The following is a 23,460-nucleotide window of genomic DNA, read 5'->3' as shown; positions in this document are numbered from 1 at the left end:
CCAGGGGGCAGGGAGTGTGCTCAAGGCCGCTCCCCACACCCCGCCTCCAGCAGGTTCCCTCTTGGGTCAGGTGCCCCTCCTGGGTGGGCTGGGCTGGACTGGACTTGTGGGGCTCCGGCCAGCTCCTCCCTGTCCCCTCCTCCGTCCCCCACTGCGTCAAGGAGCGTGGCCCCCCTCGGTTCTCCACGCCCCGCCCCCAGGGCGCGCCCCAGCCAATGGGCTCGCAGCCGGCAGGGAGCCCGCTCTGCTGTGCTCTGCTGCTCCGGCCGGGCCCCTCCGTGCCCCTATCGGCGCTGCCCTCCCGCCACTGCCACCGCCGCCGCCGCCGCCGCCCGGATTCTGCAGCCGCCGCTCCCGCCGCCTCCTGCTGCAGCTGCCGCCGCCCTCGGGCGGATCCCCCAGACTGACTCCGGTAAGGGGCTCCGGCCAGCCCGACCCCGCCCTGGAGGTGCGCTGAGGGGGAGGGGGGCCGAGGCGGCCTCGGGAGGGGGCTGGGGAGGCAGCCGCGGGGAAGGAGCCCTTTGGGTCTGAAATTGGGGGGCATGATTAGGAACTAGTTAGTAATGGAGGGTCTTTCAGGTCCTGAAATGAGGGGGACAAAGTTAGGAGCTAGTCATGGGGAGCCCTTCATGTCTGATATGAGCGGGGCAGTTAAGTTCCTGAAGAGGAGAGGGCAGCTAAGCTCCTAAAATGAGGCGAGATGTCTGGAAATGAAGGGCAGTAACTCTGGCTCTTGCGGTGAAGGGCGGTGGGTGGTTAGGGTCCTCAACTGAAGGAAGGGCAGTTAGGCGTCTGTGATAACTTTTCTACGGGATGCCAAAGCCTGGGGGAGGGGGAGGATGCGATAGTGGATTTTGCCTTCCCCCTCTATTCTCCATCCCCTTCTCTTCCACCTTCCTCCCTCTTTGGAAAGGATGTGGGAGGTAAAAGAATGACCATCTCTGGCATCCCGGAAATGGGCAGTCTTCTAAAGAATCGGAAACTTTTGTGCCAAGGGGGCTTGAGGATTCTCTGTCTCTGTGTGTCTGTCTCTGTCTCTCTGTCTCTCTCTCTCTCTCTGTGTCTCTTTGTCTCTCTCCGTCTCTCTCTCACACTACACGCAAGCGCGCACACACACACACACACACACACACACACACACACACACACACAGAGTGAGGCCCATCTTGTAGCCTTATCAGAAAGGTTGCAGGTGATGTCAAGGATGTCACAGTTGTCAGTGGTGGGTTAGGGGTTAGCTGGGATAGTCTTGGACAAGGTCTTTCAGAGGGTTAGAAGTCCCCAACTTCTGTAACTGGCTCCTCTCTCCTCTGCCCCACTCCCTTTGTACCAGCCATTCTGGAAGTGAGAGAGGCTTCTGCAAGGCTTTGTCTGAGGGACCCAAAGTACTTTCCACATGCTTATTCAGGTCTGAACCTCCTTGAGAAGGAGGCAAAGGCAGGCAATTTATGGAGGAACAGGCATAATGTGAAGCCCAAGGTCAGCTAGGGGATCTGGGAAGGTATGGGAGGAGCTGGTAGGCTAGGGAGAGGGAGAGTCAGTCCATTTCCCCTCCCTGGTTCTGATACATATTACCCACACTGAGTTAAACTAAGGTGATGCTCTAGGAGAGGAGGAGATGCAGAGTTATTTGAGGGATCAGCAGCTCCTGAAATGCTCACCTGGAGCTGTACAGCAAGAGAGGGCAAAGGAACAGTGAGTTCTTTCCCAGAGGCCCTACTGATGGGGCACAGCCAGCACCCAGAAGCACTCCTATTGTGGTCCAAGCACCTAGCTGCAATGAATGGAGCGCACCTCCATCTCCCCATTCTTCCAGTGGTCAGCTCTCCTCCTAGACTGTCAGCTCCTTGAGGTGCCAGCTTGGCCTTATTCTGGATTTTCCACAGGGTTTTCTTACAATGCTTTAAATTTAGTACTTAATAAATGTTTTGGATTTCATTGATTTGACAATATGAGCAGAATCCAATCAATCTGATTTTGTTGAAATTCTCTCCAGGGGTCATCCTTTTGTTCTGCTACATTTTGGCTTGGAGGGTGATGGGTCAGAGTTTTTGTGTGTGAATTGTGAGGGCTTCATCATTCATTCAAGCTGATTGAATAGAAACAAAAATAGGAGACAAGGGACTGAATTTTCTACTTGCCAGACTGTCACTATTGCCAGTCATGCACAAGTTAAAATATACAAAATAAAATATAACATCTGGGATTGCAGGAAGGCTTTTAACTTACTGGTGCGCTATGTAGGCATATTATAAACAGTGAGAAGTTTATTTCCGGGAGGAACTCTATTGTCTGTGTTTTGGTAGGTTACTCAGGAAAAAAGAAAATTTGTTTAGCCTTCTGGAAACCTGTCTTTTGTTAGACTATTTTCTTCCAGAGGAGTCTGGTTTCTGGTCATTCCAGATAGACAGGCATGTCTGTTTCCTTCTAAGCAGGAGAACAAATTACTGAAAATGTCTGACCTGCACTCACTCTGTGCCGGTGCTCCAAAGTGCCTTGGAGTAAACTTCGGGAACTTTTTTTTAAATTTAACATGACTGCCAACTTTACCCTTCAGTGTTAATGATACTCCAAGTGGCAGAGCTCAAGGGTGTAAGTGATCTGGGCTGCTTGCTTCTTGGGGATTGCTCTCTCTCCTCCTATTTTCGTCTTAGTCCCCCACCAGCTGAAGCTGACCTTCATTTATCTGAGGTCTAGGGGCTGGATCTTTGCCTGTGGACCCTGGCTCAGACCCAAGAGAACTTTCAGAGGTCCCATGGAAATGACTGCCTTTTCTGACATAAAAACCTGCTCCAGGCTTTAACAGGGAAAGACTTTGGGGGGCATTTTCTTTGGGTTCATATGAGAAAAATAAAAAAGCCTGCCATTAGGACAGCCCTGTATGTCTCGGCAGAGGTTGGAAGAGGGGGCAGCCAGGATGGGATGGGTCTGGCCCTACAGACCAGTGCCCCCTCCTCTGGGACTGTGGGTGGGGTGGGGGTGGAAATGGCAGTTTTACAACCCAGATAGTAACTGAGGCTGGGATGATTGTCCAGCTGCAGAGGACACGCCTGGTACTCTGGACTGCAGGACCCAGTTTCCCGATTCATCAGAATGGTCCCAAGCAACTGTTGGTATTCCAGCTGGGGGATGGGGGCTTTCTGAGCCTTCCTCTCCCCAGGCTTCAAAGCCCTTGGCCTGCTCTTGAGATGCACCCGGGTCCCCCTGCCGCCCCGCCTCTAAGCCCGGAGCCTCCCTCTGGTTAGCCTGGAGACCGACCTGAAACCGACAGATCCGGCCTTGGCCTTGGCCGCCTTGGAGCTGGGCGGGGCTCCAGCTGGGTAACCTTTTACCTACTTTTCTGGGTTCCTCACGTGACGCCCGAGCCTGGGGGAAGGGGAGGAGTAAGGCAGCCAACCAGTGGGGTGTTGAACTTGCCCTTCAAGTACAGGCGTCTGCTGCTGCCGCCTCGGCTGCTACCGCTGCACCCACTTTCCCAACCGTCCCGAGAAGGGAGATGCTTTCTCCCAGCCTTTCTGATCACTTGATTTTTGCTTTTTCCTATTTAGAGGAAAAACTGTTTAGTCATTCAGTGGAGTGATTCTTAGCCAAATGAATCTGCCCCATGTTGGCAAACGGGGATTGACATTTCGAGCGTCCTGGTGCTTCGAGATCTTTGTTCCCGTTAGGACCTGTCTTAGCGCACGGACAACTTGGGAAGGATGCTACTGTTTTCTGAGCTGAGGGCCAGTGTCAGTTAGGGAATAGTTGGCCCTCTTATCAGCGCTGTACCGTTTGTAGAATCAAAGTAGCTCACACTTTAAGATTTGCCGCGATATCATTTGGTCCTCAAAACACCCCGGGGAAGGGCGGCTAGGTGTCGCAGTGAATGGCCCTGTAGTCAGGAAGACTTGAGTTCAAATTCGATCTCCCGACACTTAACACAAAAACTAGCCTGTGACCTTGGGAAAGTCACTTAGCCCCAACTGCCCTCCAAAAAGCAAAAAACAAAACAAAACACACCCAGCTCCTGCTGTCGTTATCTATTACTATCTATTATTGTTAGCTATTATGATCTTCATTTTATAGATGAGGAAACTGAGGCAAACACCTTAAGTGACTTTCCCAGGGTCTCCCAGCCAGTACTCACTGAGGTAGGATTTGAACTCAGGATTTCTTGAGATCCAGTGTTCAATCCACTATGTGCCCCATAGCTCTTAAGAGTAAACTCCGAGAAAAAAAAAGTGAACTCTGGAGTCAGAGAACCCAGCTTCAGTACAGGTCCCCAAAAGGACTGCCCTTCCCTGGGACTCAATTTCCTCATGCCTAAAATGGCTCCTGAGATGCCACTGCCAGCTTCTAGAGAAGCTAACATTTTTCTGCTTCTGATATTGGGTTGCCTCTAATAAACTGCGGTAATGGTGAAGAGTAAACGCTGCTTGCCTGTACTAGGGCTACTGGCGCATCAGCCAGCTTGTACATAAGTCACGTGTGTCTGTGAGCCTGGATCCTGGGGAATGGCCAGCTTTGCCTTTCATTCTCTTCTATTGATTAGTTTACAGACACGGAGCATTCGTGTGTTCTTAGGCTCCTAAATGTGGGTTGGTGTGTTTTTTTAATGATAACCAGTAGAAGAGAGGTGCTGCTGTTGGAATCTGAGCCCCCAGATGCCCAGCACACCCCCTCACCTGCCAGGCTAGGAGAAGCTGGAAAATATTTTCCTAAGGATTAGCTATTAGTCACCCACGTGGCATTTGCTGCCCCAGAAGGCTTTTGGGAACAAGCAGATAACCCATCATTCGGAATCATCAGTTACTGAAATCTGCCACTGCGGTCTTTCGGAGACTGAGGGGGAGGTTGCAGAAAACAGTGTTCTGGAGCTCACAGGTCAGTCAGGGAGACACCCCACACACACATACACTCCATCCCCATGGTCCTGAGCAACATCGTAGGCTAGGAGTGAAGGCTTCTGGAAGGGCACTGGATCTGAGCCAGACATTGAGGGATTTAGGTTACAGGGAGGGTTGGGGGGGGAGGGGAGAATAAGTAAGCCTACTATGTACCAGGCACTGTGCTAGGCTCTTTACAGATAAGATCTTATTTAGCCTCGTGCCTGTCTTTTTAAAATTCTGTTAACTTGGGGCAGCCAGGTAACACAGCAAGTAAGAGCACCGGATCCAGTGTCGGGATGACCTGGGGATCAAATCTGGCCTCAGATACTTAGCACCACACCCAGAAATAACTGGCCGTGTAACCTTGAGCAAGTTACTGAACCCCTGTTGCTTAAAAAAAAAAAATTCTGTTAACCAACACCAAATAAAATGAGCTTTCCCACCAGTTGTTGGTGCAAGATTAGCAGTAGAGACACCCAAAATGAATGAGGCATGAGCTGGTAATAAACCCCACAGCCTCGGATGTAGATCAGAACCCAGGAGGACACCTTCCTCTATTCTTGAGCTTTGGTGGGATGAGCCCCATGACTTCTGTCTAGCTTCATCTGATGCAAAAGAAACGAGAATGTTGGGGGCTGGGGAAGGGAGGAGAGTGGAATAATGGTGCATTTACTTGTGAGGAAATCTGAGACTCAGGGGAAGCCACAAAAACGTGGCCTGGTGCTCTGAAAATAGTGCCAAGAAGGCCAAAGGTCAGAATGAGCTACAGCCAATGAGGAGAGCTGGAGATACCAGGGCTTGGGAGTAAATAGAGGGAAGATCAGGGAAGGAGCATGGTCACTACCCAGGGTGACACAGGTTGACCTGCCTCCCTTTCTGCTCCTCTTCTCTCTGCCATGGAGCACAGGCTGGAAAAGACTCGGCCAGCTGATGTCCAAGATAAGTGAGGAGATAACAAGGTGGCACCTACCTGCCCTTGACGAGTTCAGGGTAGTTGTCAGAATGAACTCAGCTCCTCCTAATGAGGAAAGTGACAGATGGACTTGTCCAGTCACTCCCAGTAATTATGAAAGACCAGAGAGGTAGTGAATTAGTCAGCACACATGTATTAGATACCTACTGTCTCCCAAGCCCCTTGCTAATTACTGGTGAGACAGAAAAAGGCAAACGATAGTCCCTGCTCTCAAGGAGCTCTAATGGGGACTTCAGAACTGGGTTGGGACCACAGCATAGATGTTAATGGTTCACTGTCCACTTGAAAGGTCTGATGAGGGGCAGAGGGAGCCCCAGGGATCTCTGTGGGCCCTGTGCAATTATATAATGTTTTCATCACTGACCAGATGGAATTCTTATCAGATTTTCAGAAGACACAAAGTTGGGAGGCATAGACTGGGTGACCAAATTCAAAGCAATATTGTTAGGCTAGAACACAGGGCCCACTCTAGTTGGATGAAACTTAATAGGAATAAATGTGAAGATTTGAACTTGAGCTCAAAACACTTAAGTTCTGGAGGTATGAGGACATGGCAGTTTGAATGGAAAAAATCTAGCTGAGCTTTATTAACCTGCATATTCAGTATGAGCCATGAGTGTAATGGCATGGCCGAATGAGTTAGTGAGATCCTGGGCTGCGGAAGCAGGTGCACCATTTTGGGAACGATCAATGGCTGCTTGAGGCCCAGAGTCCTGGGCTCACTTGTGCCTGCCACAGATTAAGGACGTTGATAGGTGGGGGAGCATCCAGGGCATGGCAGCCAGGACCAGGAAGGACCTGGAGTACAGGTCCTGGGAGGATCAGCTGAAGGAACAGGAGATGTTTAGCCCAAAGGAGAAGACTGGGAGCGGGGGGAGGGCTATGCCTGAAGGGCTGGAACACTGCAGGTGGGTGCAATTTGTTCTGCTTACCCTAGGAGACCAGAAGGAAGGGTGATGGGAGGGAGCTGCAAAGGAACGAATTTGGGCTGGATCTAAGGAGGAAGGTGCTTTCGATTAGAGCTGTCCAAAGTGGAATTGGCTGCAGGGAGAAGTAATCGGTCTGTTGCACCTGTTAGATGCTAGGAATGAAAAGCCATCCCTACCCTCAAGAAATCAATCTAGTCTAAGGAGGAAACACTGTCTACAGTAGAAATAAATCCCAAATCTATATACAAGATGAACTGGGGGCTGGAAGCCCTGGCATCTGGGGGCCAGGAAAACCTTGTGTGAGCAGTGGCCCTTGGCCCGAGCTTTGGAAGAGACTCAGGAGTTTAAGAGGGAGGAGGAGGAGGAGGAGGAGGACCCTGGAGGAGGAGGAGGAGGACCCTGGAGGAGGAGTGCATTCCTGGCATGAGGCACAGCCACTGCAAAGGCTTGCAGATGGAAGATGGATGTCAAGTATCAGGAACGGCTAGTAGGTCAGTTTGTTAGGGCATTGAAATGTGTGTGATTGCGTGGGTGCATCAGTGTGAGTATTTTGCAGGGTTTTGCACACTGTCTGTCTTCATTTGCCCATAGCCCCAGTTGGAGCCACTAAAACTTTGTAAGCGAGTGTAGGACACGGTCGGAGGAGAGCTTTAAAAAAATGACTGGCATTGAGTGGGATGCAATGGGAAGGGAAGAGGTTGGAGGCTGTGAGAGGTGAGGAGGATCAGAGGTAAGGTGTGGGAGTGAAGGGAGCTGAACTAAAATCCATCCCTCCTCTGCTCCCTGAGCCCTCCTGGCAGCCTGTGCTGTGGCCCAAAGCTGGGGGCACAGTCCCTTGTGAGTCACACTGAATGGGGAGAAGGGAATGGGGACTAGCTCTCCAACAGGGTACTCACAGGGCTCTGCCCTTTGGGCAGTGGGAGGTGGGCTGATTAAGCATGACACAAGACTTGAATTCTAGACCTTTGCAGTTTTCTAGGGGGAAATCACTGAACCTCTGTGCCTTAGTTTTCCCATTTGAAAATGGGACTAGATATCTGCCCTGCCAAAAAGGGTGAAGAGAGCATTTTGAAAGAATCTTGCTATCAACAAGCATTTATTAAGTGTTTGTTGTATACCAGGCACTCTCCTAACTGTTAGGGATACAAATACAAGCCACAATAAAGACAAAAGTCAAGTATAAAGTATTTTAAAAGATGCCGTTAAACTCCTAGGCTGGACTAGTAATGTCACTACTTACTTTCATTAGACTGTTTTTGTTGCAGTATGATTAGGAGAATTTCGCTACAAAGGCTTAGTTAGCTGGCATGAGAGAGCTAGCCTTGGAGCCACATGCTTTTTGTGGGCCCCTGGGCAGACTGCTTCACCCCTCAGTGTCCTCTCTTTGGCTCAGCCTGACGGAGAAGGGTTGGGGGAGGGCCTTCCTCTTTCAGGAGTTGTTTGGACCAGTAGTTGTCAAAGGGTAGTTCAGGTCCTCTTGGAGCTTTCCAAGATTTTTAGGGGGTCTCAAGGTCAAAATTATTTTCATCATAATACTAAGACATTTACCTTCCTGATGTGGTAAATATCAGTAGATAGAACCCGTACAAACAAAAGCTCTTTGGGTTCAGGTCCCCAATCAGCTAAGAGTGCAAAAGGGCCCTGAGATGAAAACACTGCAGAAGTACTGCTGAAGCCCAGCAAAATCTGAGATTCAGCCCCTCGGCCTTTATGGCCTCTTTGTTAATCCTTCCAGACTCCGTAATTTTGACACTGGGGATTTTCCTTGCACTGATGCAGGTTAAATAGATGATTTTTGAAAGAGTTTCTGTGGCTGTCTCAGTGAGGCTGGTACCAGCCAAGACATGAGTGAACCAGAAAGCCTGGCTTGAATGACCTTCTGACTTGGCAGAAGCTGCCGGAACTTCTGCCATGGTGGTGTCCTCACCCAGGGGCCAGGGCACACTTTCTGCTTCCAAAATGTCCTCCTTCCCTCCCCACCCCCTCCCAAAAGTAGAAGGGGTCAAGCTTTGTCCAAGAATTCTGCACTGGTGTGAAATAAATAGCTGTTCAAAACAGGGGCATTTTACTTTGAACAAGCCTGGGGAACCACACTTTTTGAAAGGCTCTCTCTAAGTCTTTAAAGTAGAATCTTACAAAGTTTGACGTGGCCCAGGACTATTGTCTCTCCCTTTTTTTGGCTTCCTCAGCTCTTTACTTCAACAAACATTAATGAGACCCGCTAGCTTCATTACCCCTCCACACCTGCCTTTCTGCGTTCCCCTTGCTACTTCCCAAGCCCAGATCTTCCTCGTCTCTGACCTAGATGTTTGGAAGAATCTTTGAATGTAGATCTCACCAAGTCACTCCTGTGTCCAAAACCTCCCAGGGATTACACTGTGCCTAGATTTGTCTACCAGAGAGCTGGATAAACCCCAAATCTTATTTCCCAGAATTTTACAGAATCCCAGAGTTGGAGGAGGCCTTAAGAGGCTGTCTAATCTGGCCTGTCCATGGACAAGCATCTCTTCCTTGAGACACCTGGCAGATAGCCATCCAGCCTTTGCTTCCCCTTCATTGGTCTAGTGACCCCTGTGCTGGTGCTTCCCCCACTGATGCTGTAGCTGGCTTTCCTGGAGAGGAAAAAGATTTGACTGGTCAGAGGGCTCTGGGCATGTTTGCTGCAACAATCTGGAGTTCAGCCTGTGGTGGTCAGGCTCCCCCCACCCCAGACCTTAGTTATACATTATGATGGAAGTTAAGAAGGACATGCTGGCATGGGGGAATGGGGTGTGTGTGAGTGTGTGTGCCAGTGTATGTGTGTATGTGTATGCATATGTGTGTGTCTCTGTGTGTGGCATGTGCACAGGTATGTGATTGTGTGCCAGTGTGTACGTGCATGTGTGTGAGTGTGTGTGGTGTGTGTCTCTCTGTGGGGAGTGTGCACAGGTGTGTGATTATGTGCATGTGTGCCAGTGTGTACGTGTATGTGCATGTGTGTGAATGTGTGTCTGATGTGTGCACGTGTGTCTCTCTGCATGTGGCATGTGCACATGTGTGTCTCTGTGTGTGCTTATGTGTGCCGGCGTGTATGTATATGCACGTGTGTGTGAGTGTGTCTCTGTGTGTGTGGTGTGTGCACGTGTGTGTCTCTCTGCGTGTGGCATGTGCACATGTATGGGTGTGTCTCTGTGTGTGGCATGTGCACATGTGTGAGTGTGTCTCTCTGCTTGTGGCGTGTGCACATGTGTGTGTGTCTGTGTGTTTGTGATGAAAGGAGATGTGGATACCACTGAAGCAAACCAGGGTGAGGGGGACAAGTCCACTTTAGCCTTGCTAAAGAATCGTCTGAAGGCTTAACTTCTGGCAAGTGGCTTGAAAATGATATTTTGACATTCATTCCATGCAGTGAAATTAAAACTCATCAGCCAGGCATCCAGCCTGGTTAAAAAATGTGGCCTTGGCAGAGAGGGGGACAGGAATGTGGGCCTCGGCTCTCAGCTGTATTTGAGTGAGCAGGCGGAGGCCCAGGAGCTCTCCAGCCCCAGCACTCCTGGCCCTGCTGGGCCCCAGGCAGGGTGTCCTCTCACCCCACTCAGTATGGGAGAAAATTAACTGGGCCCCGTCTCCTTTCTCTGCCCGGGGCCCTCGGGGGCATCGCCTTTCCCTCAGCCGAGGCCCTTCTCCTTTCCACTGTGTTCTTAGATCAGAATTGGGTTGGGCTGTATCACCAAGCAGTAAATGAAACCGAAGTTTGCATCTTTTGCCAATATTATTATTATTGACTAGTGGCAGTGGTGATTTTTAGTTAAATATTCATATTATTGATCTGTATGCAGAGAGAGAGGAAGAGAAGGAGAGAAAAGGGGGTGAGAGCAAGAAAGGGAGAGAAAAAGGGGAGAGAGAGGGGGAGAGAGGAGGGAGGGAGAAAGAGAGACAGAGGGGAGGGAGAAAGGGGAGAGGAGGAGGTAAAAAGGGAGAGAAAGGGGCAGCTAGATGGTGCAGTGAATAGAGCACTGGCTCTGGAGTCAGGAGGACCTGAGCTCAAATCCAGCCTCAAACACTTAACACACTTACTAGCAGTGTGACTTTGGGCAAGTCACTTAACCCCAATTGCCTCTAAAAATGAGAGGGGGGGGAGGGAGGTGAGGGAGAGGGAAAGAAGGGAGGGAGAAAGAGAAGGAGGTCAGGAAAAGGGGAGAAAGAGAGAGAGGGAGGAGGGAAGAGAAAGTCAGTAGGGGTTACTCTAGAGGACACAGCAGTGCAAATGCCCCATTGTTCTTGAAGACTAGTAAAAGTCTGAACTATTTGTTCCTTTCCCAGCAAGGTGACAGTGTGTGTGCGTGTGTGTGCACACGTGTATGCCTTGTGTGTGTGCTTACACGTGTGCATGTGTGCGTGTGTGTGCTTGCATGTGAATTTGTCTGTTCACATACAGGTCTCTCTGTCTCCCTTTAGAATGTGGGCTCATTGATGACAGACCCGTGTTGCCTCTGTCTCTGTATCTCTAGTACCGAGCACAGTTCTTGGCTCATGAGAGCTCTTCTCTTTTCCCGCTCTATACTTTCTCTTGGTAATCTCAGATTTCACAAGTGTAATTTTTATGCAGATGACTCTCACAAACACACACATACTCTCACACACTCACCCATGTACACACACTCATACACGCTCACATACACACACATACTCTCACACACTCACCCATGTACACACACACACTCATACTCTCACATACACACACATACTCTCACATACTCACCCATGTACACACTCTCACACACACATACTCTCACACACTCACCCATGTACACATACTCACTCATACACTCACACACACACATACCCTCTCACATACTCACCCATGTACACACACTGTCACACACACACTCACAAACTCATACACTCTCACATACACACACATACTCTCTCACACACATACACTCTCACATACACACACACATACTCTCACACACTCACCCATGTACACATACTCATACACTCACACACACATACTCTCTCACACACTCACCCATGTACACACACTCATACACTCACACACACATACTCTCACACACTCACCCATGTACACACACTCTCACACACTCATACACTCTCACATACACATACTCTTCTTACACACTCACCCATGTCCATATTCACACACACTCACCTATGTACACACAGAGACACACGTACTCACACACACTCACACATACACACACTCACCTATGTACACATAGACACACACTCACACATATACACACGTGTGCACACACACACACACACACCTACATCTCCAGCCACACTCTCTCTAGTGAGTTACAGTTTCATAGCAGCAATTGTCTTTGGACATTCCTCACTGGCTGTCTCTGAGACATCAGAAGCCCAACATGCCTAGCCGAGCCCATGCCCTTTGTCCCAGGCCCTCCCTGGTCTTCCCAAAGCTCCTCCTTCCACCACACTGCAAGCCTCCTGTTCTTCCACAGGCTGTCCCACTCTTCCCCATCCCACATACCTAGTCAGTTGCTAAGTTTTTCTATTCCTGTTGTTGTTCAGTCATTTTTTTATTGTATCTGACTCTCCGTGACCCCATTTTTTTGGTGGAGATACTGGAGTAGTTTGCTCTCTCCTTCTCCAACTCATTTTACACATGAGGGAACTAAGGCAAACAGATTGAAGTGACTTGCCCAGGGTCACCCAGCTAGGAAGTGTCTGAGGCCAGATTTGAACTCAGGAAAAGGAGTCTTCCTGACTCCAGGCCCAGCACCCTAACCACTGCACCACCTACCTTCCCAATATCTCTCCCATCTGACTCCTCCTCTCCTCCCACACCTTTCTAAGAATTCCAGCCTTTATCACCTTTCACCTAGATTACTGCACTGCCTCGCTCTTGGCTTTCCTGCCTCTAGTCTCCCCGTTCCAGTCCATCCTAGGCATTCTTGTCAAAGAAATTTTCCTTGAGCAAGTTTCTGACCACGTGACTCCCCTCCTCATTCAACTTTAGCACCTTCCTGTTGCCTCCAGGGAAAATCTAAACTCTGTTGGACTCGTACGGCCCACAGGGCCTGGCCGTGACCCATCTTTCCAGCATCATTGGACTGTACTCTGCCTCCTATGCTCAGAGATCTAGGCACCCTGGCGCCCTCTCTGTTCCTCACACATGCTCTTTCTATCCAACTTCCGGGACTTTGTCCTGGCCGTGCACATGCCTCAAGCACACTCATCCCTCACCCGCATCTCAGAGAATCTCTCTCTTCTGTGAAGATCTCCTAAACAAAGCCCTTTCTAAACCTCACCACTGCATCCCCTCCCTCCCTAACTGCTGGGGAGCAAACTACTTAGTGCATTTATTTACTTTTCCCCATGTATATTTTCACACATCTTTGTTGTCTCCCCCATTCGAATGTCAGTTCCTTCCAAGTAAGAATTTCATTCTTTGTTCTTGGATCACAGAACCCAGCATGTAGTAGGTGCTTAATAAATGCTTGATTGATTTGGTGCTTAAGAAATGCTTTCTCTATTGCACATTTTCCAGACCTGGTGCTTAAGTTTAAAGTAGAACCTGGAAAGTCGACTATAAGTTCCTTGAAGGCAGGGACTGCCTTAATTTTGTCTTTGTACCCTCATTGCCTAGAACAGTGCCTGGCACATAGTAGTTATTTAATAAATATTTATAAATTTGTTGAATAGAAGCAGAGCTCAAGGGCAATTCTCTAAGTCACACCAATGCCTTCAGTTCCTACTTATTTGACTCCCTTCTTATTCAGGTTACTGGTCCCTACTCCCTTATGTCCAACTACAGCACATGATTTCCAGGGTTTTTTTAACCCCCCCTTTTTGGGGAGGCAATTAAGGTTAAGTGACTTGCCCAGGGTCACACAGCTATGAAGTGGCTGAGGCTGGATTTGAACTCAGTCCCTGTTGACTCCAGGGTTGTTGCTCTATCCAATGTGCCTCCTAGCTGCCCCTTCCAGGTTCTATTAAAAAAAAAAAAGTAACTTCTCCTAGTTCTTTTCATGGGTGGAGAAGTTACTTCTGACATAGTTTTAAAAAAGCCAGGGGAGCCAGGGAAAGGGAGGATGCCAAGACTGATGAGATTACAGATCGTGGGTGATGCAGCCCAGAGAGGCTTAGACGTGCCCCTGGGATGGATCGTTCTGTCCAGGCCATCAGTGGTGGTAGGGCAGGATCTGTGGTTCCAAGATCGGGGTTCTTTGACAGAACCCACTGAAGCCTCAGTCCTGCGTTTCTGTCCAGTCTTCCTCAATCCCCTGCCTTCTAGTGTTACATCTCTACTCTTCTTGCCCTGATACCACCCAGGATCTTTTCTTCTTACAGGTGAGACTCAGAAAAAGTGAAATCATTTATTTGAGGTCACACAGTAGTAGACATTCCTGTCCACTTCTCTCTCCCTCTTTCAGTATCTCTGCTTTTGGATGACTTCCTAACTCCCTCGAGGCTCCTGCACCCAAACAATCAGCCCTAGCATCTCCCTTGCCATTGCCCTTTCCCTTTCAAATCTCCCCCCACTCTCCTCACTCCTCTCCACTCTGCCTTATCATATACTGGGAGATTCTCCTTGACACCTGAAGGATATGATCCCGACCTGCATGGACATCATGCATTGGAGGACCAGCACACCCCCTGCTCTACCCATCCCCATCCTCAAAGCCAGCTGTCTGGGCCAGCAGAGATGGTGATTGTGGGGGAAGCCTTTTTTGTCTTGGCTGCTGCTGACACTACCAATCTGAGGACTGAGGGTTTTCTTGTCCTTCTCAGGCTCCTGAAGGGATCCCTGGTAAGTTTCCCTCCAGCTGGTTCAGTCTCTGAGGTGGAGAAGCCAGCATGGCGCCCTCCTCCCTAACTGAAGTCTTGGCTTGGCTGTATCCACAGGGGCTTTTATGAAGGGGCGGGCACCTGCCCAGGAGCCCCAGAATCAGCCTTGTCTATCTAGCTAATCCAAACCTTCCCAGGAACTGGCTGGGCATCAGTATGGTAGCCCCCCAAAAAGGACTGTCATCTTTGAAACATTGCCTTTCCTGGATGACAGCATGGCTCCTGACATTCTCCCACTCCAGAGCAAGCCTTCATCTCATTCATTCCCTTATGGACTGGTCAGGTTGGAACCAGGGAGCAGCCCCATGGGGCTGAGGGCGGGTGGGGGTGGAGTCTCTAATCAGTTGAATTACACAAATAATAGACTTAAAGGATCCTCAGCTGGGTTTAGCATTCATTTAGCTTGGAAGGGCCTGCTGGTTCCTAGCCTACTGTAAGACAAGGCAAAATTGGCAGTAGCTTAGGGTGGCTTGTGTAATTTTTCTGGGAATGCCTGAGCACATGAGTCATTTGAAGGTGCTGGCACTGGTTGGGTTATGTTTGTCATTCCTATGGTCTCCCTGCTAGCTGTCATGGACTCACTGCCTATTGCAACAGCAACCTCAGTTTCTGTCTGTAATTAATCATTCCAGTGGATGGAGACCGGATGGATCTCTGGCCTCGTTGGAAGGCCGAGCGATGAAGCGGTGCAGGGGGGTGCCATCAATCAATCACCAAACGTGTGTTGTGCATCCCTGGCAAGAGCCCACCCTTCAGGTGCCCTTGCCCCATGGCCTTTCTCCTACTCTCCCTAGAGCCACCAAGGGGCAGCTCCGGCCTTGTCACTCCCCTACTCAGTAAGCACCAGGGGTCTATTATTGTTGCTAGAATAAAATATCATTTCATATTTATCTCATCCTTTTAAAATGTACATTTTGCTCGCATGTTGTACATAATTATTAGTACAATGGTTCCTGAACATAGTCATAGTGAATGAACATTTATTAAGCACCTACTATGTGGCATTCACTGTACTAAGTTCAAGGGATACAAATAAGAAAAAAACAGTCTCTACCCTTATAGAGCTCAGTCTAATGGGAGAAGACAATACAGATACAAAGTAGCATTTATGAATAAGTTAATGAACACATAGAGAAGACTCGAATTTTTCTTGCTGAGAAGTTTGTGCAGTTAAAATTCTTGGAGATGCCTAATGCAGGGTCCTGGAAGTGTGTGTCCTAGGTGGACTTGATCCACAGGCCTTCCAGGCTCCCAAGCTGGCTACCCCCTCTGCCTCCCTGCCCCTCCACTAAGATGTGCCCCATCAGAATCTTGGGCTGGGACTTTGATGCTTCCATAGAAGAGATCATCGTGAGAAGAAAATGCCCTGATCAGAAATTCACCCGAAGTGAAGAATGCTGGCCATTGATTGTATTTCCCTAGCTGAGATTGTGGCAGAGAGAGCACATTGTGAGATCGAGGGTCATTCCAGAAATATTTCTGTGCCGACCACCATGTGAAGGCTCCGCTCTGACTCTTTTCAAGTAGGAGGGGGAGGGCTGTGTTGTACTGGGGTCTTCCCCTTTTGTAGTTCACTTGTTTCGGTTGTGACCCCACCCGGGGTTCTCTTGACAGAGATACTGGGGTGGCTTGACATTGCTTTCTCCTGCTCATTTCACAGATGAGGGAACTGAGGCAAACAGGGTTAGATGACTTGCCTAGGGTCACATAGCTAGGAAGTATCTGAGGTCAGATTTGAACTCAGGAAGATGAGTCTTCCTCACTCCAATCCCAGCACTCAATCCACTGTGGTGCCACCTAGCTTAACCCAAACTAAGATAAAACATACCCAGAGACCAAGGCTGACTGGTGTCATACTGAGCCTACTGGACTTGGAGGTAGGAGACTCTTGGGTCCAGTCTTGGCTTTGGTCTTTGAAGGTTGTGTTGTGTTGGCACAGAAGACTTAACCAAATATAGGTTAGCATCTCACAACATGTACCAAGATGGGGACAAAATAGGTACATGATTTAGACATATAGAGTGACAGCATAAGCAAATTAGAGAAGCATGGAATACTTTACCTGTGAGATCTTTAGATAAGGGAAGAGTTTATGATCACACAAGAGATAATGAGAGAATCACAGGAGGTAAAATGGATAATTTTGATTACATGAAGTTATTTTTTTATATATACAAACAAAACCAGTGCAGCTAAACGTAGAAGGAAAGCAGGAAATTAGGGGGAAAATTTATAGCTATTTCTCAACTATAAAGAGAACTGACTCAAATTTGAAAAATAAGAGCCATTGCCCACTTGATAAATGGTCAAAGGATATGAACAGGCAGTTTTCAGAAGAAATCAAGTCACATGAAAAAATGCTCTAAATTGCTGTTGATTAGAGAAATGAAAATCAAAACAGCTCTGAATACCCCCCTCACACCTATCAGATTGGCTAACACAACAGAAAAGGAAAATGACAAATGCTGGAGAAGATGTGGAAAAAAACTACACCCAAAGGGCTATCAAACTGTGCATACCCTTTGACCCAACAATACTGTCTGTTTCCTAAAAAGGTAAAAGAAAAAGAAAAAGGATCTATTTGTACAAAAATATTTATATCAACTCTTTTTGTGGCAGTAAAGAATTGGAAACTGAGGGGATGGCCATCAGTTGGGGAATGACTGAACGAGTTGTGGCATATGATTGTGATAGAATACTATTGTGCTATGGGAAATGATGAGCAGGATGGTTTCAGAAAAACCTGGGAAGACTCATATGAACTGATGCAAAGTGAAGTGAGCAGAACCAGGAGAACAATCTACACAGTAAGTTACGATGATCAGCTGTGAAAGACTCTGCTACTCCGATCAAGACAATGATCAGTGACAATTCCACAGGACCAATGAGGAAAAGCGCTATCCACCACCAGAGAGAGAACTATGGACTTTGAGTGCACATGGAAGGAGATATTTTTTCACTTTTATTTGTTTCTTTTTTTGTTTCCTTTTGCAACATGGCTAATATGGAAATATGTTTTGCGTGACTTCACATTTATAAGTGATATATTACTTGCCTTCTCAAGGGTGCGAGGGAGGGCGAAAATTTGGAACTCAAAATTTTTAAAATGAATATTGAAGTTAATGAGAACAGCAGCAACAAAAGACTTGGCCAAGGGCAAGTCCCTTGAAATTTCTGAGTTTTGGTTTTTATCCCAGTGCTAATCTGTACAATGGGCATGATTATGTCTGTAGCACATACCTAAGGGGATTGTTCTTGGGGTTCCAATGAGACAGTGTCAGTAAAGAATTTTCTTTCTACACACACACAAAAAAAAAACTTGGCCAAGTTAAAGGCTTGATCTCAATGGCAGCTGTTATTATTAATGAGTATTAATATTATTAATGACCAAAAGTAATCAAGTATTGACTCAAACTTATCAGAAGCATTATTACAACCAAGCAGAATTTACAACTGGAAGGAGAGATCATTTAATAGCAGGGAATTAATCTGCATTAAATTACTTTAACAAGAGAAAATGACAGCAAGATCTATATATAGAGAGAGAAGGCCTTTGATTTTTTTTAAGTATCCATTTATGTTAAAACAAACAAGTAAATAGGAAGGAGGGCTGAATTTGGAATCAGAGACCCTGAATTTGAGTCCTGACTGGTTGTTAATTTCTGGACAAATTATTTTGCCTCTCTGGGCCTCAGTTTCCTCATCTGCAAAATGAAGGCCTTGGCCTGGGCAGCCTCTAAGCTCCCTTCCAGGTTTAGGATTCTATAATTTTGGCCAGAAGCGATCCCACTCCAATACAGCAAGCCCCATGCGAATCCCACTTACGATCTCTTATTTATTCTGTGTAGAACTTGTTTTGAATATATTTGTTTACGTGTTGTCTCTTGGATTAGACTGTGACCTCCTTGAGGGCAGGGACTGCCTTTTACCTCTTTTTGTATCCCCAGCACTTAGCACAAGGCCTGGTAGGTGCTTTTAAAATGTTTATTAATTGTTATTGAGTCTTCGAATTCATTGACACAGAAGCCATTTGTCACATTATTTGGGGGTATCGCCTTTCAGTTTGGAGCACAACTCTCTAGTTGGGTGGAAGGTAACAGTTAATCTGTGTCTTGAAAGGAGAGGATTCTGTGAGGCGGTGGTAAGGAGGAAGACATGCTTTATAGGTACAGGGGCCTGCCTGAGTAAAGGAACAGCAATGGGAAACGAGTGGTGGTGGTGGTGGTGGTGTATTTTTTTAAAAAGCTGTTTCCTTTCAGTTTCCAACAGCCGATTCCATAAGGTTTTGAGTTCCAAAGTTTCTCCCCCTCCTTTTCCTCCCCCCACCCCCCAAGCCCATGGCAGCGTGCAGTCGGATGCAGGTTCTGCACGTACCTTCACACTGAACGTTAGCCAAGTTGTAAAGAAGGATTACAACCAATGGAGTGAACAGTGAGGGAGAAGAAATGAAGAAGAGAGAGCGTGGAGTTGGCTTCAGTCTCCATCCAGACTCTGTCATTCTCTCTCCGGACGGGGACGGCCCTCTCCATCATGAGGCTTTTGGAGCTGTGCTATAACCCTGCACTGCTGAGAAGAGCCCAGTCTATCAACATTAGTCATCACAGATATGCTGTGTCTGTGATTGCGTGCAAGGCTCTCCTGGTTCTGCTTCCCTAACTCAGCATCAGTTTATCTAAGTCTCTCTGAGTTATTATGAAGTCCGTCTGCTCCTCGTTTCTTATAGCACAATAGTATTCCATTACATTCATATACCACAACTTGTTTAGCCATGCCCCAATTGATGGGCATCCCCTTGATTTCCAATTCTTTGCCACCACCAAAAGAGTTGCTATAAATATTTTTGTACATAGGGGTCCTTCTTCCATTTGTATGATCTCTTTGGGATACAGCCCTAGAAATGGTATTGCTGGGTCAAAGGATATGCACCTATTTTTTTTGGAGGGGGGAAGGATAGGGCAATTGGGGTTAAGTGACTTGCCCAAGGTCACATGGCTAGTTTGTGTGTGGGTGTGTGTGTGAAGTGTCTGAGGCAGGATCCGAACCCAGGTCCTCCTGACTCCAGGGCTGGTGCTCTACTTATTTCACCACCTAGCTGCCCCATGGGTATGCACATTTTTATAGCCCTTTGGGCATAGTTCCAAATAGCTCTCCAGAATGGTTGGATCAGTTCACAACTTCACCAACAATGCATTAGTGTTCCAACTTTCCCACATCTTCTGCAGCATTTATCATTGTCCTGTTTTGTCATGTTAGCCAATCTGACCAGTGAGATGTGATACCTCAGAATTGTTTTTATTTGCATTTCTCTAATCAATAGTGATTTACAGCATTTTTTTTCATATGATTTTAGATATCTTTAATTTCTTTCTCTGAAAACTGCCTGTTCATGTCCTTTGACTATTTATCAATTGCAGGATGACTTGTATTCTTATAAATTTGACTCAGTTCTCGGTATATTTTAGAAATGAGGCCTTGAAATGAGTGTTTTGTGTGAGCAATAGAGAAAAGGCCCTTTTGACTGAATCATGGCACACTGAGTGGGGAGTCATATCTCCCACGGCTGATAAACAAGGAGGTTCTCTTTGATCCAGAGACAATCAGGAGCCATTGGAGTGTATTGTGTAGGAGAATGACCTAGGTCAGACCTCTGCTATTAGGGCCTTCCTGCCTTTGCCCAGACTGTGCCCCTGCCTGGGACAGCTTCCTTCCTCATCTAGTTTCCTTTAGAACTGAACCCATCTTTCCCTTTCCATGATTAGCCATTCCTACTAGCTTATTTGCTGAAATGATCCTGTGCTCCCTTTCCTGTGTATCTCCCTATCTGTGGAGAATATTGTAAGCTCCTTGTGGGCAGGGACAGTTCTGCCTTTGTCTCTGCCTCCCCGGTGGCTGCCATTATTGAGGTACGTGCTTCTTAGGGTGAGAGCCTCTGTTTCCTCTTCATCTGCAAAGTGGAGATGATACCTTCGGTTCTTGCTGCCTCCTGCAATGGGGTAATAATGTGTAGAAAGAGCTTGGCCAGCCTTAAAGCATTTTGTCAATGCCACCAGTGTTTGCAGGAGCTGCTCATACCATGCTCTGGCCCAGGGACTAGCATGTTTGAAAGTGGCAGTTGGGGAAGTATGTCCATGTGTGCGATGGCTTGGAGAAGATCAGTTAGGATGTTGCCTGACTGTGAGATAGGGGAAGGCCTGGATTGTGAGAGTACCTCTAGATACAGCCAAGCAGGAGCAGGGCCAAGAGAAGGGTCCAGACGGGAATTGGCAGGAGGTATTAACAGGGACTGGAGGTGGAGGCACCATGATGTCATTCAGTGCTGATTGGGGGATAGAGAAAGTTTGGGGACAAGATGGGAGGGAAGCAGTGGAGTTTTTAACATTTGATTTTCAGATATTAGTGAAAAGTCTCAATAGGCACCAGTGTTAAAGGAAGAAGCCAGGATATGTCAGTGTGACTTCACTAGGCCAAGGAACTCCCAGATGCAGAGTCCCTCCACTAAGGCAGGTCTCTACTTTCTCCATGGGTGGCTTGGCCAGGGTCATACAGTCAGTGTAGGTGTTGGAGGGGACCTATGAACTAGGGTTTTCCTGACTTTGAGGCTGACTCTAATAGGTATACGTATACCCTGGTTCAGACATGTGTGATCTGTACTTAATGAATGTCAGTTGTCCTTCAGTGGGAGTGGAGCTCAAGGTCTGAGGGTAGGAGGGGAAAAGAGTCATAAAGGAAACAGATGGAGACTGGTCAAAGGATACATCCCCATAAAAACCCTGGCACAGAACATCGTGCCAAGCACAGGTGAGAAAAGCCCATTCTCTTCAATCAACCTTAGGAATGAGGAGGAAACGGTGAGGAGGGAGGGTACTGGAGGTTTGGACCTGTCTGTCACTGGGCACCCGACCTCAATCTTGCTAAGCTAGTCAGATCCATTCGTTGAGGACTGATCATTTTTGTGACGCCTGGAAGCAGCAGCTCTTTGTCTCACCAGAATACTAATCATCCTTACCTGCCATGACTGCCAGTGTGACTTGGACTGAGGATGATTAGCAAATAATCCACTCAAATAAGTATCATTTAAAATTAGTATATTATATGCCTTAAAACGTCATTATCTCACTTGATTCTTACATTTAGTATCTCTGAGAGGATTCTGACCCCATTTTGTAGATGAAGAAACTGACACTCAGGGAGCATTCCTCCACTTAAAACATCTTCTATTTTCTTATCTGTGTAAATGTTGGATGTCCTCAGTGACTGGGTACTTTCTGAGGGCAGGGAAAGTGTTTTGCTTGGTCTGGCAAGGTGCATTGCCTAATATAGTCGCCACTTAGTGAATGTTTGCTGAAGAAAGTTCTGGGAAGGCCCTTAGAGGGCACCTCTTCCCCCCACTTGGTGGAACCCCAATGAAGTGTCCAGCAGCCAGGTCTGTAGGAGCTGTAGACCTTGGGTGGTGGTTGACAGTGAGGCTTGGGGGAGGGGGCTGCTTTCACTTTAATTCATCCTTCCACACTAACAGAAAGGAAGCTGAAAGTTCTTCCCCTTCCCTTAAAAGCCATTGGTTTGGTTTTGAGGAAATGAGAATAAAAGGGCATGGTCTCCACTCCACTCTCTGGTCTAGAGTGTAGCATATCCTGAGGAAACAGTGACAATGACAAGGCAGGGGCCCTGAGAGTGGCTACATTGTAGCTAACCAGGGGACCCGGGGAGAGTGGCTCTCCCAGTCTAGTGCCTCCTGCACTTGTCCTCGGCGCCACAGAAAGGCTCATAGAGCACAGAGCAATTGGTTAAATAGTAACCAAGCTCATCCCATTTTGGGACGACACAGGAGTGTTGCGCAAGGTCCTTATCTCCATGATTCCTGCCTTCATTTTTATGGCAGTACATCACAAGGCGGGGCACCTTCTCAGGGTCGTTCAGGTGCATAGGACAGAATGCAGGCACTCGGAGTCAGGGACCTGCCCCAACACTTTCTAGCTGTGTGACGGGGGGCTGTCTGCCTCTGTTTCTTCATCTGTGAAGAGAGGAGTTGGGCTAGCTGGGACCAGAGGGTCGGCCCTGTGCTGCTTTCGCTGCTCCCTCCTTGAATGCAGCCCCACGTTATTAATCTCTTACAGCAGGCAGACTATAAACAAGATGCTTTTTTGCCTTCAAGGCGTTTCCATTCTGCTGGGGAGGGTCCAACATGTCCCTGTAGAAATACAAGAAGGATGTGGGCGTCCCCCTGTAAATGCAAGCGCGTGCTCATACATCACCTGCGAATGAAGAGACTGTGGGTGGAGCAATGGCGTGTAGAAACCTTCCCGTAGCAAGGGCCCCTGGGCTGAGCCTCCCATGAAAGAATTTACTCTCTCTTTCCCCTTTATCAGTAAATAAACACTTACTTCCTGCATTGTTCTGGGCTGAGATCCATGCCCCAGTGAAGTTGGGGTGCTCCCATCATAAGGTCATGGATATAGAGCTGGAAGGTGCCTTATTGGTGGCATGATGGATGTGCTGAGCGGACTCTGGGTGAGGTCACTCCCCCGAACTTCCAACTGACAGGTTTTATTAAGGCATATCCTGTCTGCCAAGTAAGCATCAAGCTTCCATTCTTTGGAGGATACAGCAGAGCTGTGTGCGTGTGTGTGTGCGTGTGTGTGCGTGTATATGTGTGTGTGCGTGTGTGTGTCTGTGTATGTATGTGTGTGTGCATGTGTGTGCGTGTGTGTCTGTGTGTGTGTCTGTGTGTGTGCGTGTGTGTACGTGTGTGTATGTGTGTGTGTGTGTGTATATGTGTGTGCGTGTGTGTATGTGTGTGTGCGTGTGTCTGTGTGTATATGTGTGCATGTGTATGTGTGTGTGCGTGTGCGTCTGTGTGTGCGTGTGTGTG

The 23,460-nt window shown here is 47.9% G+C and overlaps 1 protein-coding gene across 4 annotated transcripts in view; it reads left to right on the top strand.

Annotated features, from left to right (window-relative positions):
- Positions 1–275: 275 nt before the first annotated feature.
- The window catches only part of CPT1A (carnitine palmitoyltransferase 1A), a 70,497-nt gene continuing 47,312 nt past the window's right edge, over positions 276–23,460 (top strand). Inside the window, exon 1 of one of the 4 annotated variants that reach the window (XM_069066532.1) lies at positions 276–412. The gene's annotated coding sequence lies outside the window, so the exon portion shown is untranslated. Of the gene's footprint in view, positions 449–22,137; positions 23,162–23,460 lie in introns of those variants that run through there. The other 3 variants (XM_069066535.1, XM_069066533.1, XM_069066534.1) reach the window with 3 other exon arrangements.

This window comes from Petaurus breviceps, unplaced genomic scaffold (assembly GCF_028583685.1).
Source record: "Petaurus breviceps papuanus isolate PSGF00001 unplaced genomic scaffold, PetGlider_PUasm1.0 90721, whole genome shotgun sequence".
NCBI lineage: Eukaryota > Metazoa > Chordata > Mammalia > Diprotodontia > Petauridae > Petaurus > Petaurus breviceps.
The sequence above is the reverse complement of the archived record's forward strand: the minus strand, read 5'-3'. Positions and strand labels throughout refer to the sequence as shown.